The sequence below is a fragment of the Lactuca serriola genome, chromosome 6, assembly GCF_051521515.1.
Source record: "Lactuca serriola cultivar US96UC23 chromosome 6, Lser_US96UC23_V15, whole genome shotgun sequence".
Taxonomy (NCBI): domain Eukaryota; kingdom Viridiplantae; phylum Streptophyta; class Magnoliopsida; order Asterales; family Asteraceae; genus Lactuca; species Lactuca serriola.
This window is the reverse complement of record NC_136413.1, coordinates 87,691,859-87,702,717: the sequence shown is the minus strand read 5'-3', so window position 1 is coordinate 87,702,717 and position 10,859 is coordinate 87,691,859. Positions and strand designations below refer to the sequence as shown.

Below are 10,859 nucleotides of genomic sequence, written 5' to 3'. Positions count from 1 at the left end.
CTGTTCTCGTTTGATGTGGTCTTGAACTGAGTTCTCCCAATCTATTATCTACCCGAATATATATATATATATATATATATATATATATATATATATATATATATATATATATACTTATGCTTAGTATACATTAAGTCATCATAAGGGTACCAAGTATGGATCAGGTTATAGGACACAGAGTCAAAACACAGTTTTTCTAGTACAGAACTTCTTATCAAAGTCAGTGTTTTTGATAGAAAAAACTAGAGATTTCCCAGAAAGGGCTTAATCCATTTTATTAAGCAGTACAGTTTTAAAAGACTTTAAGTGAGTCAACTCTATAATACCTTAGTTTATACACCATGTTTATATATAGAACTAATATCCGATAGATAGTTAAATGTGTGTTTTCCCCCTACGTCATGTTCTCGTTGGATTGTGGGCTTAGGGCAGATTCCCCCAATTAACTATCTACCCGATATCAGATTATATATAGCAGTATAAACAAAGCTATTATAAAAGTAATCACCATAGTCATTATTTTACTATAAGAAATATAGGTTTTCTTAAAAGAACTCTTCATTAGATATAAAGGAACCATTACAAATAACTCCATGAGTAACAAGTGAATACACCAAGGTTATATATGACAACGATCCAACAACCAATTGAATGTGCGCTATCCGCCTTACTTACTGTTCCCCGTTGGGTTGTGAGTTTAGGGCAGATGCGTACAATCGATTGTTTGTTTACTCTAAGTATATATATAACTTGTACCCACTTAGTACGCATAGAAAGGCTTGTAGTGTCATTTTACTTAACTTCCATTAAAGTAGGAAATATAGGATTTTCTAGAGGAACAGGCGAACTTTTCAAAACAGAGCTTACAGCTTACATCACTTTTACATATACATTTTCAACAACATTTTACAGCTTACTCACATCACTAAAATCTTATGAACTCACCAGCTTAATTGCTGATCAACTCTTTCAAATAACTTGTATTCTCAGGAGACTATTAGACAGGTGCTCGTGCTGGGACTTCAGAAGATGGAGCATTATAGCTTCAAGTCTTGTTTTGTTATTTGTTTATGACTTCTATGTTTTGTGAACACATACATTGTAAACACTTTCTTTCTAAATGAAATGGTTGTTCATTACTTGCTTACCATATACATATCTCGTGATACTTGACATGACGTCCTCTACCCCCGAACGTTTCCGCCGTTCCGGTTTTGGGGTGTGACAGTAATTTTAATTATAAACATGTTCTGTAAAGTTTAATAGACACCAAAAGTATAACAAAATAAAAGATGGGTCTTGTATGTGCTCCATCTTCTCCAAAAGCTGCACCTGTACCTGTCTATCTTTGACCTGAGGACACAAGTTATTTTGAAAACGAGTATCAGCATAAAGCTGGCGAGTTCATAAGAATTTAGTGTCATTGTTGTATAAAAGTGTTTACAAACTTATAGTATAAAAACTGAAATTTATGTTTATAAGTAGTAGAAATCCCTAGAAAATCCTATATTTTCCAGAAAAGTACATTGTAAGTTAAATCCTTTGAGTTGTGTGTAAGTATTATCATTGAAAACCTTCAGTTGTAAAAGTACGGTAATAAATATCATGTGAGTAACATAGATGAAGTAAAGTTATGTCTGTTAACAGTAGTAGTGGTGCAAACTTCCATTAGTAATAGATAATTGCTTACTTCGGGATGTTAGCTTAGACTTTAGTCTTAGTGTATTAATTTAAATATAGGTGTAGCCCTCATGTAACCAAACGGAATGATAATAGAGAACCCGATGACCTTCCCAGTCATGCATAGTGTAGTGATGTAGTGCCACCCTTGGGCCTAGTTGGCTCAGACTATAGTTAACAGTCAAGATGTAATAGTGTCTGCCTCGTTAATATCTATACATGTAGTGTTGCCTTCCTTTCGGAAAGCCCTGGTCACATGGTGTAAGTGCGGTAGAGTGTCTTATAAAGGGATAGGGTGTTATACTCTGGATTAGTGTATTCTCTTGTATTATAGTATAGTAGTCTTTCTGTATAGTTCATAGAGTGTTCTCTTATACGTGTATTAACTTGTAATAATAGCAATTATAGTGAGTATAGTAGTAGTAGTAGAGGTAACGAGCAGTAGTCTTAACTATACCTATTATAATTAACTAGAGTGTATGATTTCATGCCTTTGAATAGCAAGGGTAGCGGGTAAGATGAAGACTTTCATATCTATCACAAATATATATGATATATAACTAAGAAATCAACGACAGTCGGACGGACAACAGATACCCTAAGACCACATCAAACAAGAACAGGAAATAAGGCGAGCTATCGGTCCTAAGTCCTTCAAGCCTTACTTATATAAATATATTAGTGTAGATATATTTTAAAAGAAAAAGTAGTTTAAACATAGTTTTGAAAATAGTTTAACAACAATTTAAATCTTAAAAATGCATTTGATAGTCAACTAAAATAGTTTTATTGGTAAGCAGCTAAAAGTGTAGAAATTACCTTTTTGATGATATTTGGTAAATCACATATGATTTAAGAATAAAAACTTGTAAAATTTTACTTGTATCCCCCCCCCACCTAAAACATGTAAAAACATTTAAAAAAGGTTCATTAAGGGGTATGAACTCACCTGAAATGAGTAGCTCGGGTGGATGTGTCGGATGAACGTTTGGTGTCAAGTAAAGACTTGTACACCCTTTATGACCCTAGTAACATATGAAGACAAATATTTACAATTAATTAGTGATTTAAACTCTAATTAAACACATATAGGCATCCTAATGTGATTAAAGGTCTTATGGTTGAGTGCTAGAAGGCTAAAGGGTTGCAAGGAAAGAGTATAAGACCTCACCATGGAGTTTAATCTCCTAAAACTCACCTTAAGTGAGTTTACGGTTAGGGGACCTCATCACCCATGAGTTTACGACCGTAAACTCATGCTAGGAGTGTAAGTGAGTGGTTTCAAGCTTTTTGTGGTTCTAGAAGTGGTTGTAAGGTAATATACAAGGTTATAGGGGTGTTTAAGGTCAAAGGAGGGTACTCCCTTGGAGTTTACGGTCCAAGGACCACTCCTTGGGAGTTTATGGCCATAAACCCCATGGTTTACGGTAGTAAACTCTTGTGCACCTCCAATCTTTGATTACAAGGCTCTTGGCTCAATCCTAACATGTTCTAGTGAGGGTATAAGGCTCTTTAGGGGACTTAAACTCTTATTTGGCATGTTTAAGGGGAGTTTATGGTCTAAGCATATGCTTGGGCCATAAACTCTTGTTTTCCCTTCAAATGACAAGATTTAGGTGTTCCAAGTCCGAAATAGCAAGTCCCAAAGCCATATCTTAAGCCTAAATGAGGTTTGGAAGTGTTTTGGGCTTGATTTACAAGCTTAGAGGGTGTTTACGGTCTAAGCATGTTCTTGGACCATAAAACCTCTTTCAAGCCCTAAAAATTGATGATTCAAGGTCCAAACACTTCTAGGTTAAGTCCAAAGCTAGTTTCCAGGCTTAAGGGGAAGAAATTTGGCACTTTTGTCAACATTTTTGGTGTTTACGGCCTAAGGAGGTTCTTAGGCCGTAAACTCCTCCTTTTCAGCCTTCTAACATGATTATCAAGCTAAAACACAAATCAAAGGTGCCTAGAACAAGTTAGGGTAAGAGAACTTACGTTTTGGAGGCGGAAACTTGCGGTTTTGAGGCGAAATCGAACTTGATGAGAGAGAGTAGAAAGAGAAAGTGGGTCTAGAGTGGTAAAAGGTTCCTATGGAGTGCCCACCCTCCTTTATATAAGGCTTGGGTGTTGTACCCGGTATACGTCTACCCGATACTTATGTTTAACGAGGTTTAACCTTTTTACCCGGTTAATTGGTCGAAATTAAAATATACTTTTTCCAATAAAATGGAAAGATAATTTACTTGTTTTTATTTATTTTATTATGACAATATTGACATAAAACACAAATAAATAAAACATTTATTTATCTGCTGCCCCTACTTTAATGGACTTTTTATAAAATATAATATTCTATTAACGGAAACGGGTTATAATGACGGAAATAATTTTGGGTTGTCACACATAACATGCCTTATGTTGCTACCCAGATCATGTTTTATCTGGTGGCTAGTTCTCGGCGCATTCAACGACTTGATGAGCTGGAGCACGTCCAAGATGATTTTGTTGGATGTGAATCAGAATACTAACTACAAATCGTAGAGCTTGAGAAGGAAATATACGGCTTCAACCAGAGGCATAATCTATTGGCTTCGGAAAAGGCATCTGTGGAAGAGGTTCAAGCGTCGTTGGAAGCTAAAGTGGATTCTCTGGTGCAGGAAAATGAAGGATTGATGATCCAAAATGGGAGCCTTGAACGAGACGTTATTGATCACGACATGCTAGTTCAAGAGGCTCAAGTTGAGGTGGATCCCCTGCGCTAGGATCGTGATTGGCTTCTGCAAGTGGGGGTTGTGCGCATCATGGACAAGGACTAAGCATCCAAAGTTCACTGGTGGGGTTAGCCGAATTCACCATGTTTCTTTCGTTGTCGGGGAAGAGTCTGGCCGTGCTGGGCTAAAGTTGGAAATAGACTCTGGAACCTATGATCCTGAAGCCAACGATCTTGGTTCAGACATACCACGAAATTGGATGATGCACTACTTAGCTTTGCCACACTTGATTAACTCACTAAACATAGGTAATCATGTAGATCTACAATCTAACACATACTCAATATAACAATAATCCAATATACCAGGATACAAAATCAAGTGGGTTGGACTTGGTGCCTTTGAACCATAAGTACAGTGAGGAAAACTCACCTCACAATCTGAAAAGATAGCTAAACAGATCAAAGCTCCAACTACTGACTCTACGGGTTACCTATACAACAAACAATAACCTAGTCTCAAACTACTGCTCGAAATACCCAAAATACCCCTAGGTCAAATTTGGTCAAGGTCAAAGTTAAAATTTCAAAGATTCTTTCCAGGCTACATACGTCCAACGTACTCCCCTCTACGCCGAGCGTAGAGGGTGCCTCACAAGATTACGTGCTCGAACCCTGGTACGCGCAACATACCTCCAGGTACGCGGAACGTACCAGAACTGAACCCCAACTTTTCCATTAAGCTCTTATTTAATTAAGCCAATGCACTAAACATCAGATCCCGATAAAAGGGACGTCTTAGTGGATAAAGTCTCTGACTTTATCCATTTACATGCATTCAGGAGGGAAAAAACTCAAACCCTTGTTCCAAAAGTCATCCAAACCTCCCAAACTCGTGCATGGATTAATGAGAGTGTACAGGCTTTTATTTTTATGAATCTAGAAGCTCAAAACTACAAGAAACCACATTTCAAGGACATGGAGTAGCTCATACTCCATTAGACTAAACTATGGGACCAAAATGCATACAACTTCTAGACTAACAAGATCTAAGAAAATAACACATCAATGTCCAAGCTTTATATCTACAAATGAAGCTTAAGGGAAAGATACTTCTGGATCCAAGATGCCTTGAGATTCCAAGTTGATTCCAATCCTTTCTTATTCCTTAAAGATCACCAAAAGCACACTTTCAAGCTCAAAATGAACACACAAAGGATTAGGGTTTGCTAAGGACGATTTGGAAGATGAAGGTTGATAATGATGCTTAAATAGGGACAAAACCCTAAAAATTAGGGTTTGACCCTCAATCACTTACACCCAACATAAGTTGAAGTACGCCCAACGTACTAGGCATAAACATATTTTTCACTTAAAGAGCCAAAGGACCAGTTTTGCAAACCAAATTCATACTAAGGGTATAAATGGAAAATACTTGGATCAAGTTGTTACACGCTAATTGTTGTTGTGTGTTATTGAGTTGTTGATAGCTCCATGGCGTGATATTAGCTCATTAGGACCGCTGATAGTCCCTAGGGTTACTGATAACCCACATGGCGTGTTGTTAGCTCACATGTGTACTGTTAGCCCATTGGGACTCTGATAGTCCCCATGGTTGCTGATAACCCATAACTGTCTATTTATGTTGTGTTGTAAGTGATATTTTGAGGGACTCACTAAGCTTTGCGCTTACAATTGTGGATTTAAATGTGTTTCAAATACTTCAGATGATTGAGGGAAAGCAAAGACTTGACTCCACACTCTCATCGACAGTTTTCATGATTCCGCATTTTGTGATACTTTGATTTTAGGATGATTGTATTTTTATACTTATGATTTTCTTGACTTGACTTTTAATGAAACCATTATATTATATAATTTAAAAATGAAAATTTTGGTTGTGATTTTCAGAATGTTACATACCGTTGCACGTGCGGCTGGCAAAATCCTAGCTTTGATAAATTGGTACATGTAATTCCCAGATTTACCCATGTTTTGATCCATTTGATTATATAATCAATAATGTACCATTTGACGAATTTTCTGAAGTCGGTTGAGAAGTCGTTGGTCGATTTGTAACCAAAAGTCTCTAAATGTCATGCTCCCCCGACATCTAAAGGTCGTTGACTAAAGTAATATTAGCCCTCTTCATTGTAAATGGTCCATAGTTTCTCCTAGTTTACCAACATTTTCTTTGACATTCAACTACCCATTAAATAGTATGTATGTATGCCACATTAACAAATAAAATAATATGTTAAAACTAAATAACAACAACGAAAACCTTAAAATTTTACATTGAAATACATGCGAAAACAACATTTTTGCATGAAAATATGAGATTTTTGTTGATAACATATGTTGAAATGTCCAATTTATTTGCAAAAAATGTTGTTTTCATACGTATAATACATCCAAAACTAAAATAAACTACAAAATGCATATAAAACACAAATAAACAATGTTTTCACACGTGAAATCTCAAAATACATCTTTGAAAACAAGATTTCCGTCTACCTGCGAAAATGTTGTTTCAAAAGGTATAATGCAACAAAAAACGAAGAAAAAACGACATAAAACGTATAAACAATGAAAAAACATACTTTATATGGTAGATTGTTATCGTTTTGTATCATTTCTTTCTAATGTAACTTTTATTAGGTGCGAAAGAAAAGTATAATAATTAAGAAAACAAAAGTCTAAGAGAAATTAAATATCCTTATTTTTTTTTTCATACATATTTCTATATATTTAAAATTATGATATTTGTCATATTTAATAAAATTAATAAATTTTTATTATATTTGTTATTATCTATAAAAGATAGGTAGATGAATAAAAAAACGTAAATATTTCTCTCTCTCTTTTTTTTTTTTTTTAAACGTTATACAAGGACATAGATAGACCCATTTCACAACCCACTATATTTCTTGATGGTATTGATGATTTCACGGCCAATATAAAAAAATTCTGTTGATGATATTTGTGAAATAGTGACTATTTTTTATATTTGACTAACCTTTTACTTTACTTTATCAAATAATAAATAGGATTGATCTGATATTTTCTTTTTTCAAATATCAATACGTCATTATATATTATGAGACGGAAATGAGATAAGTTTGCACGATAAGAGAAATCTATTTAATTGGGTGAATTAACCTGAGCAATATCATACAAATAATAGTATAATTTTTTCTTGATTAATATTTCATTATGAATATAACAATAGTTAGCAGGGTGTCTTTCAAGTCTTCTAAAGAATTAAATAAAAATAAATAAAATATACAAATCCAACGTTTACCCCAAATAATGAATCTTGATGCAATGCGTAGTCATAATTTTCTTGAAACTTTTAAATGCACACTTGAAATTTACCCTTCCTTGCTTTGGGCACAAACTCAATTTATCTTCAAATTTACATTTAGCACAACATTATTACAAATCTAATCCCTCCATTCTTGAGATCTACACTTCTTCCTCTTTCTTATCATTATGATCTTTTTCATGTATACATATATTATATGAAATACCATATACCAATATCGAAAATCCTTATTATTATTTTCGAATGTTGATCCTTGGTTAATATAAACTTGTAATTATCATTTGGAGAGCTCCTTTCCGAGTTGATTCTTCAACGATGTAAACTTTGTAGTCATAGTCCGTAGAGCCGACCTCAATATTGCTTCTTAAGTCTCCCCTCAATGTCGAAACATTAACGGATTGGATTTGAATGGAAAACTATAAATTAAGGGTAATTTTGAAAAAAAGAAGAACTTTGGAAGGGAAAATGAAAGTTTAATAATATGATCAATTGGCACCTGTAATTCCCATTTTTACCCTTGGTTTGATCCCGTAATAACTAACGTACCATTTGACGAATTTTCTCAAGCCAGTCGATAAGTCGGTGGTCGGCTTGTAACCGAAGTCTCTGAACGCCAGGCTCACGTTAGCATGAGTATACGGAACGTCACCGTTTCGAGGCATCTTGATCACGTGCTTCTTAGCCTTCACGTTCAATAAACTCTCTAATATCGACACCAGTTTTCCCACCGACACTGGCGACGTATTCCCCAGGTTATATATCCTCAACTGCGCCGGCCCTCTCTTCTTCCCACCTTTTCCGGTACTCTTCTCCGCCGTGTCCAACGCTCCCAAGCACCCTTTCACGATGTCATCAATATACGTGAAGTCACGCGCCACCTCCTTCTCGTCGTGCGTCTGGTAAACGTTGATCGGTTTCCCTTGAAGGATGTCTTTCGTGAAGAAGAAATAAGCCATATCCGGCCGCCCCCACGGGCCGTAGACGGTGAAGAAACGGAGTCCGGTGATGGAAAGCCCGTAGATATGGTTGTAAGTATGCGCAATCTCTTCGCCGGCTTTTTTCGTGGCGGCGTAAAGACTCGCCGGTTGGTCAGTCCGGTGAGATTCCGAGAATGGGTTTTCGGTGTTGAGTCCGTACACCGAGCTCGACGACGCCCAAACGATCGACGGCTGTGGATCGGCGTTTTTCGCGATTTCGAGGAGATTCACGAATCCAGCAATGTTGGATTTAACGTATGACTGAGGATTTTGCATAGCGTAACGAACACCCGCCTGCGCCGCCAGATGAAGAATATGACTAAACGGCGCAATGTCGAAAAGCTTCGCTAACAACTCGCCGTCGTTCAAATCACCTTCGACGATAAAAATATCATGTTGCTTCAAAACCTCCTGTCTTGCTCGTTTCAACGACGGATCATAATAAGAATTAAAGTTATCAAGACCCACAACACCGTCTCCACGTTTCTTCAACGCCAGGGAGCAGTGAGTTCCGACGAATCCTCCGGCGCCGGTGACGAGCACAGAGAATCCATTTGGCCTATGTGGGGTGGATGAGCGGCGAACTTGCTTTTCCCAGGACGCGCCGCTACCGTAGAAAGCAGAGGAGAGGAGGTGGGAGGTGGTGAGTACGCGGTGGTTGGAGGCGGCGGTGGTGGTGGAATCGGAGAGTGGAGGGTAGTTGAGGGTGAAGAAGAAGATGAGAACGAGAGCGACTAAAAGTGTGAGACGAAAGAGAAGCTTAGAGGAGGCAGCTAAGAGCTTGGAGGTGTTGACTTTGCGTATGTAGGTGTTGTATCGCTCGAGCTTGGTGGTTTTGCTGGTGTCCGGCGGGGACGCCATCAATGATGAAGCAATCAATGGAAGAAAGTAAAGAGTCTTTTTTGCAGCTTTTGGAAGAAGATGATGGATGAAGGATGATAAATTGAATGGATTGGAGGGTCGTTTGTTTCTGCTTGGCCCTGAGAGTGATCAAGGGTTCTCGTTGAAAGATTTAAAGAAAAGAAGGAAATACCCTTTTGAAAACTATACATTCAAAAGAAACAAATACAAACATTTTTATTATTATAAAAATATCTCAAAAACAATTGTTTCTTTTGCGTCGACATCTTTTATTCTATTATTTAATTTTATTTTATTTAATTATAGATAATTGTGTATTTTTTCTATTAAAGTATATGATAAATCAAATTTGGTATTTTATTAAATGATATCAATGAATATTACTTGTGCGTGATGTTACACGTTATTGGGAACTATATATTATTTCCACCTAAAACAATGTATTATTATTAAAGTTAACTCCAATCGAACATCAAATCTTATAATAAATTTGGTATTGATTAATAAACATGATGTTATACCGTTTATTAATATTATATTTGTTAATGTTTTAATAATACAAATTACTTTTGGAACTTTAAACTTAATCTTTAGTTTATTATAAAATAATAATAATAATTTATATATTTCACATTGCTACATGTGATATTTTTGAAAAAATAAATAGATAACCAAAAAAACAAAGGAACCAAAATTTATAATCTTTTGTTCTTAATAAACAAACACTTATAATGATATATGGAAAACATTTTTTTAAAAAAATTGTTTTTAACTTCATTTAAGATTCCCATGTAAATATAAATTATATTAATTTTTTGTTGAAGAAATTTAGAAAATAACATTGTAACACAATTAACTATATGATTTGTTCTTATTTAATCATTAATAATTAGTATTATTTTTTGCACAATAGGTCCTTAAAGTTGTATTCTACATGTTAATTAGATGATCCACACCAAAATCGGTTGGTTTCCATGTTAACCATGCTTAGTTGACACGGTTGTGGCGACAAATGGGTCATGTCATAGACACGTAGATATTCTGATTATTTTTAATTTTAAAAAAAAAAAGACGAATTAACCCTAATTAGTCGGTGTACATACCATCGTCTCTTTTTCTTCACACCTCCACATTTTTTTTTTTCTGAAACCTTGAAAACCATGGCTTCCATCGAAGGTCATGATATGATTTGTTTCATCGATGGTACACTCGCACCACCGCCTAAGATTCTCATCTTGTAAAATTGAAAGTAAACCAATGATTGAATGTATCAACTTTCTTAAACAAGTGTTCATGAGTAATTGAAACCAACTTCTAG

General features: G+C 35.7%; 1 pseudogene across 1 annotated transcript; it reads right to left on the bottom strand.

Annotated features, from left to right (window-relative positions):
- Window positions 1–7,694: 7,694 nt before the first annotated feature.
- LOC145060443 (UDP-glucuronate 4-epimerase 6 pseudogene) lies at window positions 7,695–9,714 on the bottom strand (annotated as a pseudogene). The gene has a single exon (XR_013686807.1). The product of XR_013686807.1 is annotated as a UDP-glucuronate 4-epimerase 6 pseudogene (transcript).
- Window positions 9,715–10,859: the final 1,145 nt, after the last annotated feature.